At 38.2% G+C, this 19662-nt stretch overlaps 1 protein-coding gene across 1 annotated transcript in view; it reads right to left on the minus strand.

Annotated features, from left to right (window-relative positions):
- SYTL4 (synaptotagmin like 4) overlaps positions 1-19569 on the minus strand; it is a 157821-nt gene extending 138252 nt beyond the window's left edge. Inside the window, exons 1-4 of the mRNA XM_082447597.1 lie at positions 17695-19569; positions 9353-9474; positions 8002-8145; positions 6605-7854 (exon numbers count right to left, since the gene is read on the minus strand). The gene's annotated coding sequence lies outside the window, so the exon portion shown is untranslated. The remainder of the gene's footprint in view (positions 1-6604; positions 7855-8001; positions 8146-9352; positions 9475-17694) is intronic.
- Positions 19570-19662: the final 93 nt, after the last annotated feature.

Below are 19662 nucleotides of genomic sequence, written 5' to 3' on the forward strand. Positions count from 1 at the left end.
CATAGTAATCAAAATAGTATGGTATTGGCATAAAAACAGACACATAGATCAATGGAACACAGTAGAGAGCCCAAAAACAAATCCATGCATATACGGTCAATTTATGACAAAGGAGCTAAGATACACAATTGGGAAAGGGCAGTCTCTTCAATAAATGGTACTGGGAAAACTGCACAGTCACATGCAAAAGAATGAAACTTGACAACTACCTTACACCATACACAAGAATTAACTCAAAATGACTTAAAAACGTGAATGTAAACCTGAAATCATTAAAAAGAACTCCTAGAAGAAAACATAGGCAGTAATCTCCTTGATATTGATATTGGTAAGAATTTTTTGGATTTGACACCAAAAGCAAAAGCAACAAAAGCAAAAATAACAAGTGGGACTACATCAAACCAAAAAGCTTCTGCACAGTAAAGGAAACCATCACCAAAATGAAAAGGCAACCTACCAAATGGGAGAAAATATTTATAAATCATATATCTGATAAGGGGCTAATATCCAAAATGTATAAAGATCTCATACAACTCAACAGCCAAAAAAATACAGTTGAAAGATGGGCAGAGTATTGAAGTCCTAGCCACAACAATCAGATGAAAAAAAGGAATCCAAATTGGAAAAGAAGTAAAACTGTCACTGTTCGCAGATGACACGATCTATATAGAAAAAAATCCTAAAGACACCACCAAAAAACTACTAGAGCTCATCAATGAGTTCAGTAAAGGTGCAGGATACAAAATTAACATACAGAAATCTGTTGCATTTCTGTACACTAACAATGAAGGATCAAAAAGAGAAATTAAGGAAACAATCCCATTTACTATCACATCAAAAAGAATAAAATACCTAGGAATAAACCTACCTAAGGAGGTAAAAGACCTGTACCCAGAAAACTGTAAGACACTGATAAAAGAAATTGAAGACAACACAAACAGATGGAAAGCTACACTGTGTTCACAGATTTGAAGAATCAGTATTGTTAAAATGACCATACTACCCAAGGCAATCTACAGATTCAATGCAATCCCTATCAAAATGCCAATGGTATTTTTCACAGAACTAGAACAAATAATTCTAAAATGTGTATGGATATGCAAAAGACCTCGCATAGCCAAAACAATCTTGAGAAACAAAAACAGAGCTGGAGGTACCATGCTCTCTGGCTTCAGACTATAGTACAAAGATAAAGTAATCAAAACAGCATGGTACTGTCACAAAAACAGACATATAGATCAATGGAACAGGAGAGAAAGCCCAGAAATAAACCCACACACCTATGGTCAATTAATCTACAACAAAGGAGTCAAGAATATACAATGGAGAAAAGACAGTCTCTTCAATAAGTAGTGTTGGGAAAACTGGACAGCTACATGTAAAAGAAGGAAATTAGAATATTTTCTTACACCATATAAAAAATAAACTCAAAATAGATTAAAGACCTAAATGTAAGACCAGAAACCATAAAACTCCTAAAAGAAAACATAGGCAGAACACTGTGACATAAACTGCAGCAATATTTTTTTGGATCTATCTCTTAAGGTAAAGGAAACAAAAGCAAAAATAAACACTTGGGACCTAATTAAACTTAAAAGCTTTTGCACAGCAAAGGAAACCATCAGCAAAACAAAAAGACAACCTACTGAATTAGACAAAATATTTGCAAATGATATGACCGATAAGGGATTAATATCCAAAATGTATGAACAGCTCATACAACTCAACATCAAAAAAACAAACAACTCAATTAAAAAGTGGGCAGAACACCTGAATAGACATTTTTCCAAAGAAGACATATAGATGGCCAACAGGCACATGTAAAGATGCTCAACATTGTTAATCATCAGAGAAAGGCAAATCAAAACCATTAGCTATCACCTCATGCCTGTCAGATGGCTATCATAACAAAAAAAAAACCACAAATAAGAAATGTTGGAGAAGATGTGGAGAAAAGGGAACCCTTTTGGTATACTGTTGGTGAGAATGTATACTGATGCAGCCACTGTGGAAAACAGTAGGGAGGTTCCTCAAAAAACTAAAAATAGAACTACCATATGATCCAGCAATTCCACTCCTGGGCATATATCCAACAAAAACAAAAACATTAATTCGAAGAGATACATGCACCCCAATATTCATAGCAGCATTATTTACAATAGCCAAGATGTGAAAGCAACCTAAATGTCTTTCAACAGACGAATGGAAAATGAAGATGTGGTATATATATACAATGGAATACTACTTGGCTATAAAAAAGAATGAAATTTTGCCAATTACAACAAAATGGATGGACTTGGAATACATTATTCTAAGTGAAATAAATCAGACAAAGACAAATACTGTATAATATCATTTATATGTGGAATCTAAAACATAAAACAAACTAGTGAATATAACAAAAAAAAGGAGCAGACTCACAGATATAGAGAACAAACTAGTGGTTACCAGTGGGGAGAGGGAAGTGGGAAGGGGAAATATAGGGGTAGGGGATTAAAAGTTACAAACTACTATGTATAAAATAAATACGCTACAACGATATATTGCACAGCACAGGGAATATAGTCAATATTTTATAATAACTATAAATGAAGTATAACCTTTAAAAGTTGCGAATCACTATGTTGTACACCTGAAACTTATATATATTGTAAATCAACAATACCTTAATGAAAAATCATGTTAAAAGAGCCAATGCTTTTGTAACTGAGCTCTAATTATTAAAGAATGAATGATTAAAATAAAAACAATAAGAGAACAAGTACCTCGATTAAAATATGGGCCTTACACCTTAACAGACACCTCACTGAAGAAGATATACAGATGGCAAATAAGCATATGAAAAGAAGCTCCACGCCATATGTCATCAGGGAATTGCAAATTAAATAACAAGGAGATATCACTATACACCTATTAAAATGCCCTAAATCCAGAACACTGACAACACTAAATAGTGGCAAAGATGTTGAAGAGCAGAACTCTCATTCATTGCTAGTACAAATATAAACTCGTACAGCCACTTTGAAAGACAGCTTGGTGGTTTCTTACAAAACTAAACATATTCTTCCAATACAATCCAGCAATCACATTCCTTGGTATTTACCTACAGGAAGTGAAAACTTATGTCCACATGAAAATGTGCACACAAGTATGTATAGTAGCTTTATTCACAATTGCCAAAACTTTTGAAAGCAAACAAGATGTCCTTCAGTAGGTAAATGGCTAAATAAACTGTGGTATATCTAGACAATGGAATATTACTCAGTGCTAAAAAGAAATGAGCTATCAAGCCATGAAAAGACATAGAAGAACCTTAAATGCTTATTACTCAAAGAACACAAACTGAAAAGGCTACATACTGTATCATTCCAACTATATAACATTCTGGAAAAGGCAAAACTGTAGAAACAGTAAAAAGGATCAGTGGTATCCAGGGGTTGTGGGGCGAGTGGTGGTACTGAGTACACAGGATTTTTTAAGGCAGTGGAATATTCTGTATGATACTACAATGACTGACATAAGTCATTATACATTTGCCCAAACCCACAGAATGTACAGCATCAAGAGTGAACACTAAGATAAACTATGAACTTTGGGTAATTACGATGTGTTGATACAGATTCATCAGTTGTAATAAAAGTACCACTCTGGTGGGGTATGTTGAAAATGGGGGAGGCTATGTATGTATAGAGGCAGGAGGTACATGGGAAATCTCTGTACCTTTCTCTTGAATTTTCTATGAACCTACAAACTGCTCCACACACACAAAAAAATTAAGCCTTAAAAAAAAAACCACAGGGCTTCCCTGGTGGCGCAGTGGTTAAGAATCTGCCTGCCGATGCAGGGGACACGGGTTCGAGCCCTGGTCTGGGAAAATTCCCACATGCCGCAGAGCAACTGGGCCCGTGAGCCACAACTACTGAGCCTGCGCGTCTGGAGCCTGTGCTCCGCAACAAGAGAGGCTGCAACAGTGAGAGGCCTGCGCACCGCGATGAAGAGTGGTCCCCGCTCACTGCAACTGGAGAAAGCCCTCGTACAGAAACGAAGACCCAACACAGCCAAAAATAAAATAAATTAATTAATTTAAAAAAAAACCACCACAGAATGGAAGGAAATATTTGCAAATCAGGCATCTAATAAGGTTCTAACATCTTGAATATATAAAGAGCTCTTACAATTCAACAACATATTGACAGCCCAATTAAAAAGTGGACAAAAGACTTGAATAGACATTTTCCAAACAAGTTATACAAATGGCCAGCAAGCAAATGAAAAAATGTTCAACATCATTATTAGAGAAATGCAAAACAAAACCACAAGGAGATACCACTTCACACCCACTAGGCTGGTCATAAGCAAAAAAACAAAGTAACAAGTGTTGATAAGGATGTGGAGGGGGACTTCCTTGGTGGCGCAGTGGTTAAGAATCCGCCTGCCAGTGCAGGGGACACAGGTTCAAGCCCTGGTCCGGGAAGATCCCACATGCCGCGGAGCAACTAAGCCCGTGCATCACAACTGCTGAGCCTGCACTCTAGAGCCCGCGGGATGCAACTACTAAAGCCCACGCACCTAGAACCCATGCTCTGCAACAAGAGAAGCCGCCGCAATGAGAAGCCCACGCACTGCAACGAAGAGTAGCCCCCGTTCGCCACAACTAGAGAAAGCCCGCGCGCAGCAACGAAGACCCAATGCAGCCAAAAATAAATAAATAATTTTTAAAAAACAAAACAAAATAAAACAAAACAAACAAAAAAAAGGATGTGGAGGAAATGGAAACTTTGTACATTGCTTGTGGGACTATAAAATGGTACAGCCACCCTGGAAAGCTTGGCACTTTCTCAAAAAGTTAAACACAGAATTACCATATGACCTAGCAATTCCACTCCTAGGTACATATGCCCCAAAAGAACTGAAAACAGGTGTTCTAAATTTATCTGAAATGACTGATATTTGCATACCTCTGTGATTATACTAAATACCACTGAATTGTTCACTTTAAATGTGTGAATTGTATGTTATATGAATAATGTCTCAATATAGCTGTTATGTGCGTGCATGCACGTGCACACACACACGCTCTCTCACATACATATGGAATGAAGTACTAATATGTGCTACTACATGAATGAACCTTAAAACATTATGCTAAGTAAAAGGAGCCAGTCACAAAGGACCACATATTATATGATTCTATTTATATGAAATATCCAGAATAGGCAAACAGAGACAAAATATACATTAGTGGTTGCCCAGGGCTTGAGGGAATAGGGAATTGGGGTGCTTATAGCTAAAGGTTATAGGGTTTCTTTTGAGGTGACAAAAATATTCTAAAATTGACTGTGGTGATGGTTCTAGAACTCTGTGAGTATACTAAAAACCACTGAATTGTATACTTTAAGTGTGAATTATAGTTCAATAAAGCTGTTTTTTCTTTAAAAAAAATTAAAACATATCACTAGGAGACAAGGGGATTACAACTTGAGTTGAACTAATAAATTAAGGGAATCAACTATGGAAGCTTACTCACAGATGGAACCCTTGTGCCCCTGGATTCACCTCCTCTAGTCAATTAGAGGACAGGGGTGGCGGTTCATATCCAGAACTCTGTGATCCACATGGGCACCACAGGATTTTACTAGCTGAATATGCAAGATCTGTGTCTTCCATGGTTTACTGTGCTCTTGTTGGTAGAGAACGGCAACGTGAGTTTCTACAGGTTGAGCCCACCTTTGCCACTGTGGTTCGGTGACTACCACCAGCATTTCCCTCACAGACACCCTAGTAGCTTTATATTTCCGCTTGTCATTGATAATTTGCTCAGGATACTAACAGTGCTGCTTCTCTTCTATGTCCCTGCTTCCAGGAAGCTAGATTCTTCTTCAGGAAAGGTTCCACATTTCAGTGGACATGCAAAATGCCTCCAGTGTCCTGGTGTAACATTTGGCAGGCAATGAACCAGCCTTCTTCAGAGCTAAGGACCAGCCCAAGAACTACCCTGTCAGCAATGTGCAACAGTTTCAGCTACAAGAGGTGTAAAGAAAATGAAATGAGGAACAACAGCAGTACTTTCAAGTAGGACATAGCCATAGCACAGCAAGAGGGAAAATGACTATGAAGATTTTCCGAATTCTCTTTTCCACTTGTGTATTTTGAAAAGATGAAAAACAAAGAAACAAATGCTTCTCCACTTTATTTTGTAGGAAATAAGGAAGACTCATTTTTCATGAGTTTTCACTCCAACTTAACATTTCTCCCATCATTTTCCTCTCCAATTTCTTTTAGAGCAGGCAATCCACATCTTTAAACAGCATTAAAAATCTAAAGTCCCATAGTTTTATTTCAACCATTTTATTATCTTTCTGTACTAGTTCCAGACCTTGGCTGCTTACCCATCTCCTCCTTTACCCAATTACATGCAACTAACTATCTACATGTATCACTCAAATTCTATAAGTGAAATCATTCAGTATAAGAACAGTACTTTGTATAGTGAGATGATGAAGGTAAACAACACAGTTGGTCTTACTTTGGATATTTTCTGAAAGTCACTGCCTGGTAGTATATGTGGAAAGTCACTCAAAAGATATATTTCCCCTGTACTTACCTTCCCGTTATCCTCAAAGTATATTTGGCACCGATCTGCTACTCCATTTATCTCTAGATATTTTTCTCAGAGCAGGTAGAGCATGAGGATTCCAATCACAGGCATGGATGAAGGCAGTATCAGCATAAACTAGGAATGGTAATGTAAAATAGTCAATCCCTACAGGAAGATTAGACACTGGTTGAGACTATGGGTCCCAAGTGGCCAACCATAAATATAGGTTCCAAGCTCTAAGACTCAGAAATAGCAATCTCCTTAAAGGAACACCCAGCTGTGGACTGAGTTGGGAGTTAATTTCCTATAATCACAGCCAAGGGACTTAAGAAGGCAGAGACACTGACTACCTCAGATGTAAGAAGTCCCCTTATTCAAATTTGTCGATGACTATACTCTAGACCTATCTTTATCTTCCTCCTCATTATCAATAAGCAGATACTTAGTACTATATTGACTGGGGTACTTACATACCTGTTCTTTAGGGATAAGACAACATTAATACAAATATTTAGAAGATACATAGAAACACAACCAAACATTGAGTACTCTGAGTATTTATACCATACACTTACCAAAGGCCAGTGCATTCTAGGTAATAACTGAACAGTAGTGTTCAAAAGACAGTAGATAGGGAGGTATTAGCACTCTTTACATTACTCTGGGCAGAGTTTAAAAGGTTATGTGAATGACAGTCTAGTGAAGGAAATGATGAGAAAACGTGTCAGGCATGGGAGTCATGGGAGAAGGTTCACGGTTATAAAAAATGTGGCAATCTAATAGGGGGTGCTGACATTCAGGAGGAGGACTTTAGACTTCATCCACGGTGAAACAGGAAGAGCCTTTAGGAGGAGAATTGCATGATCAAAAGGAAGACAATTTCTTCTTACATTTTAAAGAGCTTACCTGACAAGGGGACATTAAATTTGCCGGGAAGGTAATAAAGAATTTTTATTCTATTAACAAAAACAGATTTGGAGTTCACTGCACTTTAATAGGAATATACCATATTTGAACAACACAATTTTCTCATGGCCTTGAAGAACAACACTGATTCAAGAGTTTCAAGAGTAGACTGGACCTGAATAGGGGTCTGGGGAATAGGCTACTACTTCAAGCCCATGGTCCCTAGAATCATCACCTGCATAGAGACCCCCCCACACCAGTGCTTCTCCAGTACAGGGCAATGACATCACTCACAGCTTCTCGGTGATATCTCAAATGAGAAGATGCACTGGGTCCCACCAAAATCATTCCTAGGGAAAGAAATATAACAAGAAGGAAGTTGAATAACAAAGGCATCAAATTTAAAAAGTGAGAGTTCACAGTTGTTCGTGACATTACAGTATCTAGTTCAGACAAGAACTGAAACTAAGAATAATAGCTAAGATGTGAATGCTTACCATGTGCAAGGCACTGTGCAAAAGCTTGTGTTCTAAATCACTTAATCATCAGGACTTCCCTGGCGGTCCAGTGGTTAAGATTCTGTGCTTCCACTGCAGGGGGCGCAGGTTCGATCCCTGGTCGGGGAACTAAAATCCCACATGCTGCAGAGTGTGGTAAGTACATAAATACATAAATAAATAAATCACTTCATCATCATCCCAACAACCTCATGAGGTTATTATATCCACATTACAGTGAGGAAACTGAGGTTCACAGACACACAGCTAGAAAGTGACAGAGCTGGCATCTGAACCCAAGGTATCTCTTAGTTTGTGCTCTTAAATTGCCTCCAAATGGATAGTAAACTATCATTCAAGAGAATTGGATTATGACCCTTCCAGATTTCCCTTTTTCTTTTGCTCCTGTTAACCACCTCCTACACACACATACCCCTCCAAATGGGTTTCCACTGGTTCTATTACAGTCATCTAGATCTTTCATATTCTGGAAGACATTCTGATTTACTAAAAGGAACCAGGTCTCCTTGGAGAAATGGCTGGTTCTCCCATGGCTGTGGCAGGGAATATATAAAATGAGCAACCTGTAGTGCCAGAAAGTAAGGAAGTGCTCAAAGAACAAAACAATGGGGACGTGCCAAAGGGATATAGGGTCCAACGTGAAAGAGTTTCTAATGAACAAAGCTGGAACAATTTGAGAAACAAAATAAATAATTCTTCCTTATAGAAGAATGCTAAGGGGCTTCCCTGGTGGTTCAGTGGTTGAGAATCTGCCTGCCAATGCAGGGGACACGGGTTCGAGCCCTGGTCTGGGAAGATCCCACATGCCGCGGAGCAACTAGGCCCGTGAGCCACAACTACTGAGCCTGCGCGTCTGGAGCCTGTGCTCTGCAACAAGAGAGGCCACGATAGTGAGAGGCCCGCGCACCGCGATGAAGAGTGGCCCCCACTTGCCGCAACTAGAGAAAGCCCTCGCACAGAAACAAAGACCCAACACAGCCAAAAATAAAAATAAATAAATAAATAATTTTTTAAAAAAAAGAAGAAGAATGCTAAATAATTTATGTAGATTCTCACCCTCCAGGAAGTGGAGCTTAATCTTCTCCAACCCTTCTTGAAAGTGGGCTGGACTTAGTGACTAACTTCCAAAGAACAGAGTAGAGAAAGTGGGGAAAATAACTTTATGGAGGAAAAAGCTGGCAAAGGCTGGTCAGCTCATCAAAGCCTTGTTATGACATGATGAGAATGGTATTTTACCTTTGTGGTCTTCCTCTCAAACACCCATAACCCCATTCTCATCATGAGGAAAAAAATTAGACAAATCCCAATTGAGGCACAGTCTACAAAATACCTGAATAGTACTCCTCAATACTGTCAAGGTCATCAAAACAAAGAAATTCTGAGAAACTGTCACAATCAACAGGAACCAAAGGAGACATGAGAACAATCTAACGTGGTGTCCTGGATTGGATCCTAGAACAGAAAAAGACATTAAGTAAAAACTAAGGAGATCTGAAAAAAGTATGGACTTTATTTCATCAGTATGGGTTCACTGATCGTAGCAAATGTACCATACTAATGTAACATGTTGATAAAAGGGGTAACTGTGTGCAGGGCAGGGAGTGGGTGGATATGGGAACTCTCTGTACTATTTTTGCAACTTTCTGGTAAATCTAAAACTATCCTAAAATACAAAGTTTATTTTTAAAAAAATCACAAAACCTGGAAAAAGAAATAGAATCAAAGCCCAGCTTTTGTCCTCATTAATTGTGAACTTTGTATAAGTCACTATCTAAACACTGGTATCTCTGTTTATAAAACAGATAGAATACTGTTTATTTCAGTGACATCTGCAAGTTGGTAAACTAGGAAACTCCAGGTTCCCCTTCTCCCCACCCACATTAACATTTTTAAAAAATCAACTAGAAATTAGCAAAAAATAACTTTACAGGAGATCTGGAAAACAGTCTATAGCAACCAAGCGAAACCTTAATCAAGAAAAAGCCACATAGGAAATGGAAGGAAATTCCATGGTATTTTTACTTACTTGTACCCCACCTCTCCTTACCCTGTAGTGCACGGAAGCACAGTCTGGGAGATGCAGTGGCCTGGCTGTCAATTCCCTCCCTCAAACTGGAAAGAGGAAGGCAGACCTTTTTTGCAATGTTCTAATCTGTCTAGGGGCTGCCTGAGGTACTGGTCTCTTAGAGTTCAGAAAGAGAAAAGTGGTATAGCTCGGATCTCAGGCTAGGAAAAGACAGGAAATGGTGGACACCGCTCAAGAAAGCTGCAGAGGGACTACAGTCTCGCAACATCTGGGGCAAGAGATTAGAGGTGGAAGAACACAACAGAACATCAATGGCCCTCAGAAGAAGCAATGGTGAGAGTCTTTTGGAAATTAAGACACTTAAAAACAGATGCGTATTTAAGGGAATTGAAAAAGCACACACAGTGGCCTAGGCGAGATGTACGCCTAGAAAAGGTCCAAGAAGACTTTAAGCCTTCACATGAGGCTGATTCCAAGGCCCAGAGCAAGCCTTGCTAATTAGTAAATGTCTTCCCCAGCACACAGCCTACCTGCAAGGCTGTTTTTTTCAAATACCCAATTTTCAATTTAAAAAATCACAAAGCATACAAAGAAATAGGAAAATATGCCACATTCAAAGGAAGAAAATAAAGTGGCAGAAACTGTCCCTGAAAAGGCACAGGCACCAGAAGTACCAAAGACTAAAACAATTATCTTAAATATGCTCAGAGAACTAAAGGAAAACACAAAGAACCAAAGGAATGAGAAAAGGAATATATTTTTTAAATGAGAATACCAACAAAGAAACAAAAATTATAAAAAGGAACAAAAAAGAAATTCTAGAGCTGAAAATATAGTAACTCAACTAAAATATTCACTAGAGGGGTTCAACAATAGACTGACAAGAAGAAACAATCAGTGAAGCTGAAGTTATCATTTGAAATTATCAAGTCTGAGGAGCAAAAAAGAATGAAGTGGACAGAGATTAAAAGACTAATGGGACATAATCAAGCAACATATGCATTATGAGAGTCCCAGAGGTTGAAAGAAAGAAAAGAAGAGCAGAGAGGTTATTTGAAGAAATAATGGCTGAAAACTTCTCAAATTTGAGGAAAAACATGGATTCACAAGTCCAAGAATCTCAATGAACTCTAAGTAAGATAAACTGAAAGAGGCCTACGCCAAGATACATTATAATCAAACTGTCAACAGCTATAGTGAGAATCTTGAAAGGAGCATGAAAAAGCTACTCTTACGTGCAAGGGATCTTCAATAAGATGATCAGCAAATTTCTCAGTGGAAACCTCAGAGACCAGAAGAAGTGAGATAATATATTTATAGGGCTGAAAGAATAAATGTCAACTGAGAATTCTGTTATCTGGCACAACTGTCCTTCAGAAATGAGGGAGAAATTAAGACACTCTCAGATAAATAATATTCAACATCGAAAAGGAAGTTTTAGCCATAGAAATTAGGCAAGAGAATTAAATAAAAGGCATCCAAATTGGAAAGGAAGAACTAAAATTACCTGTTTGCAGATGACACGATCTCATATGGAGAACAGCCTAAATGTTCCTCCCCCTGAAAAAACTCATTAGAACTAATAAATGAACTCAGCAAACTTGCAGAGTACAAAATAACAAAAGTAAACAAATGGGACCTAATTAAACTTAAAAGTTTTTGCACATAAATGAAACCATAAACAAAACAAAAAGAAAACCCTCAGAATGGGAGAAAATATTTGCAAACGAAGCAACCGACAAGGGATTAGTCTCCAAAATATACAAACAACTCATGAAGCTCAATATCAAAAAAAACAAACAATCCAATCAAAAAATGGGCAGAGGATCTAAACAGACATTTCCCCAAAGAAGACATACAGATGGTTAAAAAGCACATGAAAAGATGCTCAACATCACTAATTATTAGAGAAACGCAAATCAAAACTAAAATGAGGTATTACTTCACACCGGTCAGAATGGCCATCATCAAAAAACCTACAGGGCTTCCCTGGTGGCGCAGTGGTTCAGAGTCTGCCTGCCAATGCAGGGGACACGGGTTCGAGCCCTGGTCTGGGAAGATCCCACATGCCGCAGAGCAACTGGGCCCGGGAGCCACAACTACTGAGCCTGCGCGTCTGGAGCCTGTGCTCCGCAACGGGAGAGGCCGCGATAGTGAGAGGCCCCCGCTTGCCACAACTAGAGAAAGCCCTCGCACAGAAACGAAGACCCAACACAGCCATAAATAAATAAATAAATAAATAAATAAATTTTAAAAAAAAAAACCTACAAACAATGAATGCTGGAGAGGGTGTGGAGAAAAGGGAACCCTCCTACACTGTTGGTGGGAATGCAAACTGATACAGCCACTATGGAGAACAGTATGGAGGTTCCTTAAAAAACTAAAAGTAAAGCTACCATATGACCCAGCAATCCCACTCCTGGGCATATATCCAGAGAAAACCATAATTTGAAAAGTTACTTGTACCGCAATATTCATTGCAGCACTACTCACAATGGCCAGGACATGGAAGCAACCTAAATGTCCATCAAAAGAGGAATGGATAAAGAAGATATGGTATATATATACAGTGGAATATTACTCAGCCATAAAAAAGAACAATATAATGCCACTTGCAGCAACATGGATGGACCTAGAGATTCTCATACTGAGTGAAGTAACTCAGACAGAGAGAGACAAATATCATATGATATCGCTTATATGTGGAATCTAAAAAAAGGCTACACAATTATACTCCAATAAAAATGTTTAAAAAATTAATTAATTAAAATTAAAATTAAAAAAGCCTACAAATGAACTTATATACAAAACCAAAATAGAGTTACATATGTAGAAAATAAACTTATGGCTACTGGGGGTAAGGGGGGAGAAGAGATAAATTGGAAGATTGGGATTGACACATACACACTATATATATATAAAAGGTAACTAATGAGCATCTACCGTACAGCACAGGGATCTCTACTCAACACTCTGTAATGGCCTATATGGGAAAAGAATCTAAAAAAGCGTGGATATATGTATTTGTATAACAGATTCACTTTGCTGTACACCTGAAACTAACACAACATTGTAAATCAATTATACCCCAATAAAAATTAAAAACAAAAACAAACAAAAAAACCCCAAAATACTGGAATTCTAAATTTCATCAGAATTACTAAAACATATTTATATTTTCCCAAATATTAAAATCATATTGAAGGACCCACTTACAAATAATAACTCAGTTCATTTCTGAACTTAGGTAATGTTTCTGTAGTAATGTTTTTACACATTTTTAATTAAAAAATATATATATTTAAGGTATAAAAAAATAACATACAAAAGCCAGTTGCATTTCTATACACTAAGAATGAACAATCTGTATAGGAAATTAAGAAAACAATTCCATTTATAATAGCATCCAAAAGAGTAAGTAAAGAAACAAAACCAAAAATAAACAAGTGGACTACATCAAACCAAAAAGCTTCTGTACAGCAAAGGAAATCATCAACAAAATGAAAAGGTAACCTACTGCATGGGAGAAAACATTTGCAGATCATATATCTGATAAGGGGTTAATATACAAAATATATAAAGAACTCATAACAATCAAAAGGGAAAAAAGCAAACAATCCGACTAAAAATTGGGCAGAGGATCTGAACGGACTTTCTTCCAAAGAAGACATATACATGGTCAACATACATGAAAAGGTGCTCAACACAACTAGTCTTCTGGGAAATGCAAATCAAAAACCACAATGAGATATCACCTCACATCTGTCGGAATGGCTATTATCAAAAAGACAAGAGATAACAAGTGTTGGTGAGGGTGTGGAGAAAAGGGAACTGTTGTGCACTGTTGATGGAAATGTAAATTGGTACAGCCACTATGGAAAACAGTATGGAGTTTCCTCAAAAAATTAAAAATAGAACTACTACATGATCTAGCAATTCCACTTTTGGGTATTTATCTTAAGGAAACAAAAACACTAACTTTAAAAAATATATGCACCCCAATATTCATTGCAGCATTATTTACAATAGCCAAGATATGGAAGCAACCTAAGTGTCCATGGATGGATGAATGGATAAAGAAAATGTAGTATACATATACAAAGGAATATTATTCAGCCATAAAAAGAAGTAAATCTTGCCATTTGTGACAACACGGATGGACCTTGAAGGCACTACGCTAAGTGACGTAAGTCAGAGAAATACCATATGAGCTCTCTTACATGTGGAGTCCTAAAAAAAAAAAAAAAAAACCTCATAGTTAGAACAGACTGGTGGTTGCCAGAGGGTGAAGGTGGTCAAAAGATACAAACTTCCAGTTATAAAATAAATATGACCTGGGATGTAATGTAAAGCATGGTGAATATAGTTAGTAATACTGCATTGTGTACCTGAAAGTTGCTAAGAGAGTAGATATTAAAAGTTCTCATCACAAGACAAGAAAGTTGTAATTATGTGTGGTGATGACTGTTAACTAGACTTACTGTGGTGATCATTTTGCAATATATACAAATATTGAATCATTATGTTGCACACCTGAAAATAATATAATGTTACATGTCAACTATATATACATATATATACATCAAACAATAAAATACTCAGGATTAAACTTAACCAAGAAGGTGAAAGACTTTTATGCTGAAAATTACAAAAGGTTACTGAAAGAAATTAAGGAATATACAAATAAATAGAAAGACATTCATGTTCATGAGCTGGAAGATTCAATATTGTTATGATGTCAATACCACCAAAAGCAATCTACAAATTCAAAGCAATCCCTATTAAAATCCCAATGACATTTTGGAAGAAATTTTTTTAAAAATCTATCCTAGAATTCACATGGAATCCCAAGGGATTTTGAAGTTACAACAATCTTGAAAAAGAACAAAGTTGGAGGTCTCACACTTCCTGATTTAAAAACTTACTACAAATCTATTGTATGATAATCAAAACAGTGTGGCACTGGCATAAGACAGACATATAGATCAATGGAATAGAATAGGGAGTCCAGAAATAAATGCTCACATATATGGTCAATGGTCAAATGATTTTCAACAAGGGTGTCAAGACCATTCAATGGGGAAAGGGCAGTCTTTTGAACAAATGGCGCTGGGAATACTGGATATCCACATGCTAAAGGATGAAGTTGGACCTTTACCTTAAACCATATACAAAAATTAACTCAAACTGGACCAAAGATCTAAATGTAAGAGCTAAACCTATAAAACTCTCAGAAGAAAACATAGGAGAAAAGTTTCATGACACTGGTTTTGGCAAAGATTTCTTGGAAATGATACCAAATGCACAGGCAACAAATAAAAAAATAGATAAGATGAACTCCATCAAAATTTAAAACTTTTGTGTGGCCAAAGGACACTACCAACAGAGTAAAAAGACAACCCACAAAATGGGAAAAATATTTGGAAATCATGTATCTGATATGGGATTAGGATCCAGAAAAAAAAAAAAATATATATATATATATATATATATATATATTTTTTTTTTTTTTTGGCCACGCTGCATGCAGGATCTTCCCCAACCAGGGATCAAACCCGTGCCCCCTGCAGTGGAAGCACAGAGTCTTAACCACTGGACCGCCAGGGAAGTCCCCAGAATATATTTTTAAAAACTCCTACAACTCAACAGGAACAAAAAAACCAAACAACCAGATTAAAAAATGAGAAAAGGACTTAAATAGATATTTCTCCAAAGAAGATCTACAAATGGCCAATAAGCACATGAAAAGACATTCAACCTCATTAATCCTTAGGTGTTAGATAACAGAAAATATATATATTTGGTATGTCCCTGGTTCCTGGCACAGAGCTCCTAAAACCTTTTCCTAAGAGCACTAGGAGCACCTCTTGTTCTGATATTTGGTCTTGGACCCCATCCCTTACACAGGACTCCTAAAAGCCTCATAAATTCCTAAATGATAAGAGCACTAGCAGCACCTTTTGTTCTAATGAGGCAACTCTGGGTGAGCTCCTGGATGGGGGCTGGTCACCAGAATAACCAAGCCATGATCAGAAGCTTGGAATTTTTGGCTCTGCCCCCTCCCCCTCCTCCAGAGAGGGGAGAGAAGCTGGAAATGGAGTAATAATTGATCATGCCTATGTGATAAAGCCTTCATAAAAATCCCCAAAGTAGGGGGTTCAAAGAGCTTCCAGGTGGATGAACACATCCACATACCAGGAGAATGATGCACCCCCAACTCAGAGACAGAAGCTCCTGCACTTGGGACCCTTGAAGAACTCACCCTATATATCTCTTCAAATGGCTGTTCTACTGTATCCTTTGTCATATCCTTTAGTAAAGTGATAAAAGTAACTGTTCTCCCGAGTTCTATGAGCCACTCTAGCAAATTAACTGAACCCAAGGAGGGAGTCGTTGGAACCTCTGATTTATAGCCACTTGGTCAAAAACACAGGTGATAACCTGGGCTTGCGATTGGCATAAGTGGGGGTGGAAAGCAGTCTTGTGGGACTGAGCCCTTAACCTGTCAATTTGATGCTATCTCCAGGTAGATAGTGTCAGAATTGAGTTAAACTGTACGACACCCAGCTGGTGTCGCAGAGAATTGCTTGTTGTGGGGAAAATCCCCCACCACACATTTGGTGACCAGAAGTGTCAAAAGTAAAGTGTTCTATGTGAAAGTAAAGGAGACACACAGGAGAGGAGAACAGTAGGTTTTTCCAGTATAGTACAGAAATGCAAATCAAAATCACAATGTAATACCACTTCATACTTTTTAGGGTGGTTATTATCAAAAAAACAAAAAACAAACCAGAAAATAACAAATGTTGGTGAGGATGAAATGGGAACCCCTGTGCGTTCCTGGTGGGAATGTAAAATGGTGCAGCCACTGTGGAAAACAGTATGATGGTTTCTCAAAAAATTAAACATAGAATTACCACACCATCTAGCAATTCCACTTCTGAGTATATACCCAAAAGAATTAAAAGCAGGGACTCAAACAGATATTTGTACACCCATGTTCATAGCAGCATTATTCACAATAGTCAAAAGGTGGAAGCAACCCAAGTGTTCATCAACGCATGAATGGATAAACAAAATGTGGTATGTACACACAATGGAATATTATTCAGCCTTAAAAAGGAAGGAAATTCTGATACATGCTACAACATAAATGAACCTTGAAGACATTATGCTAAGTGAAATAAACAAATCACAAAAAGAAAAAGTGTTAACGATTCCACTTATATGAGGTATGTAGCATAGTCAAATTCATAGAGACAAAGTAGAATGGTGGTTGCCAGGGGCTGGGGGGGAGGAGAGAATGGGGAATTAGTGTTTGATGGGTATGGAGTTTCAGTTTTTGAAAATACGAAAGTTCTGGAGATGGATAGTGATGACAGTTGCACAATGTGAATATTCTTAATGCCACTGAACTATGCACTTAAAAATGGTTAAAACTGTAAATTTCGTTATGTATATTTTACCACAATAAAAAAGATAGCATACTAAAACCATCTCCCAGGTTTTGTGAGAATCAAGTGAGATCTATGTAAAAAAGCTTTGTAATCTATATGGCCCTTCACAAATATTAGCTCTTTTTAATCACCACCCTGTTTACCCCAGCCTGATGCCATTATCCACATGCTTAACCGAGCCATGCTCACCTAGCAGCATACTGTTGGGGTTTAAGTGCTATCCAGTGATATCCACCTTCATTTTGCTAGGCCCTGAATTCCACGTGCCAAGGCAATGGTCTCCCAGAGTTCTGGTTCTGAAATAGAACAAGCCCCCAAATAGACAAAAGTTTCAGACAAGCCTGGTGGTTCCTAGAGAAAAAATTCAAAAGACTTCCTCCTCTTACTCAGTTTTCCCCAATGCTTGGTTTGGAAACAGTCCTCATTCAGCAGCAAGAGGTCAGCATGCCACTGCCAAGAACAAAGGAAATCCTCCAATTCAACTGACCACCCAACTCCCTGGCCTGCTACCAAGCAACATATTTAATGAGGCAGCCTTTGAGCAGGTGAACAATCCTGAACCTCCTTTGAAGGAACAGGATTCTGGGAAAAGAATACAGGAAATATATTCACTGAGCATAAATTGAGAACAGAAGTAGTTACATAAGAAATAAAAAATGAAAATGCTAAAGCTGAAAGACCAGAACAACCAGCTTTGATGGGTTAGACAATTATCTGTAGAGTAGCCTCAAAGCTGAACCCTCAAACATTCTCAGAAAGTATAAATATTGGTGCAGAACCAGTGTGATAATGCAGTAGTGCAAAACCTAGGAATGATGTTTCTTTCTGGAAAGCTAGCCAATTGGTACCTATAGCCAGATACTGACCAGGATCTGTGTCAACATTCACGTGCTCTCTGAGGGCCCCAAGTTACCTTATGTCTTGCAGGCACCACTGAGGATTCCTCCTAACTTGGGTAATGCTACAGTTCTCTTTGGAATCTTTTTTGTGAAATGTTGTCTATCCATAGGTTTCTGCCTTTCAAAGGGAGATTTCATTCCATGACTGTCTGAGGAAATTTAAATGTGGACCAAACATAAGCAGCACTTACTCCAGCCTTGGAAGTATGACCTTTTATGGCCAGGAGAAATAACCCAAGTCTCTGTGCCCTCACAATCTTGAATGTCTTTGCTTGCTTCACTGGTACCTTAACCAATATTCTTAGTGCCATTAACAAAACTGGATAAGAATTCAGGACTTTACCACAAAACTTTCTGCCAATGCCCCACAAATCTTGCCTGTGGTTTCCCAAATTCTTTGATTCTCCACTACATACCCTTTCTCTTCTGCTCAAAGCCCCCAAATAACACTTAGTCCCATTTGTGTAGAAACGCATCTTTCCTAGTTTTTCCCCTACCTCTTCATACAGCACCTATTTCCTTGTGTTAACTGAGGTTCAGTCATAATACCTACAACAGCATCAGACAACACCTTCTGTCTTCATTTTGCTACAACCTGGAGGCAAAAGGAATGTGTCACTTTGGGAGCGTAGCAATTAAGGGGAAAGACCCTCATGGACAACAGCAATGAGACATGGGGTCACAGGCACATGGTCTATAACTGAAATACAAATATGAAAAACCAAAGCTTAGGAAATACCCCTTGTACACATGTCTTCTTTTATAACCAGTAGGGGTGGTTGATGAAGTGATAGAACCAACAGTCCATTCTCCACAAATGGCTGATGGCATAACAAGCCCTGGCTAAGCGCCTCAACCTATTCTTCGGTGGTTCATTATTATGAGACAGTGATCCACCATCACCAGGCCCTATGCTCTAAGTTCTTTTCCAAAAACGGTTTAAAAAAAAAAAAAGTTACGCCATTAAAAATTCTGAGTTATACTGGTAGGCAGTAGATACAGCACTTAAACATGCAGCCTCTGGAGCCAAAGCAACCCGAGTTAAAATCATGTCTTAGCTGCTTCCTGCGTACAACCGGTCAAAGATATTTTCTGTTCCGAAGTTTTCTGATACCCTGCCTGCCAACGTCCTCCGCCGCCCCGCCCCCTCACCACCACGAAACACTTGGAGCCCCGAGACTGCACGAGAGCAGGTAGGGGTCTCTTCTGCGTTTACCTCCCCATCTCCTCAGCCATGTAGGCGCCTTGACGTTGAGCG

Source organism: Balaenoptera physalus (genome assembly GCF_965194825.1).
Source record: "Balaenoptera physalus genome assembly, chromosome: X".
NCBI lineage: Eukaryota > Metazoa > Chordata > Mammalia > Artiodactyla > Balaenopteridae > Balaenoptera > Balaenoptera physalus.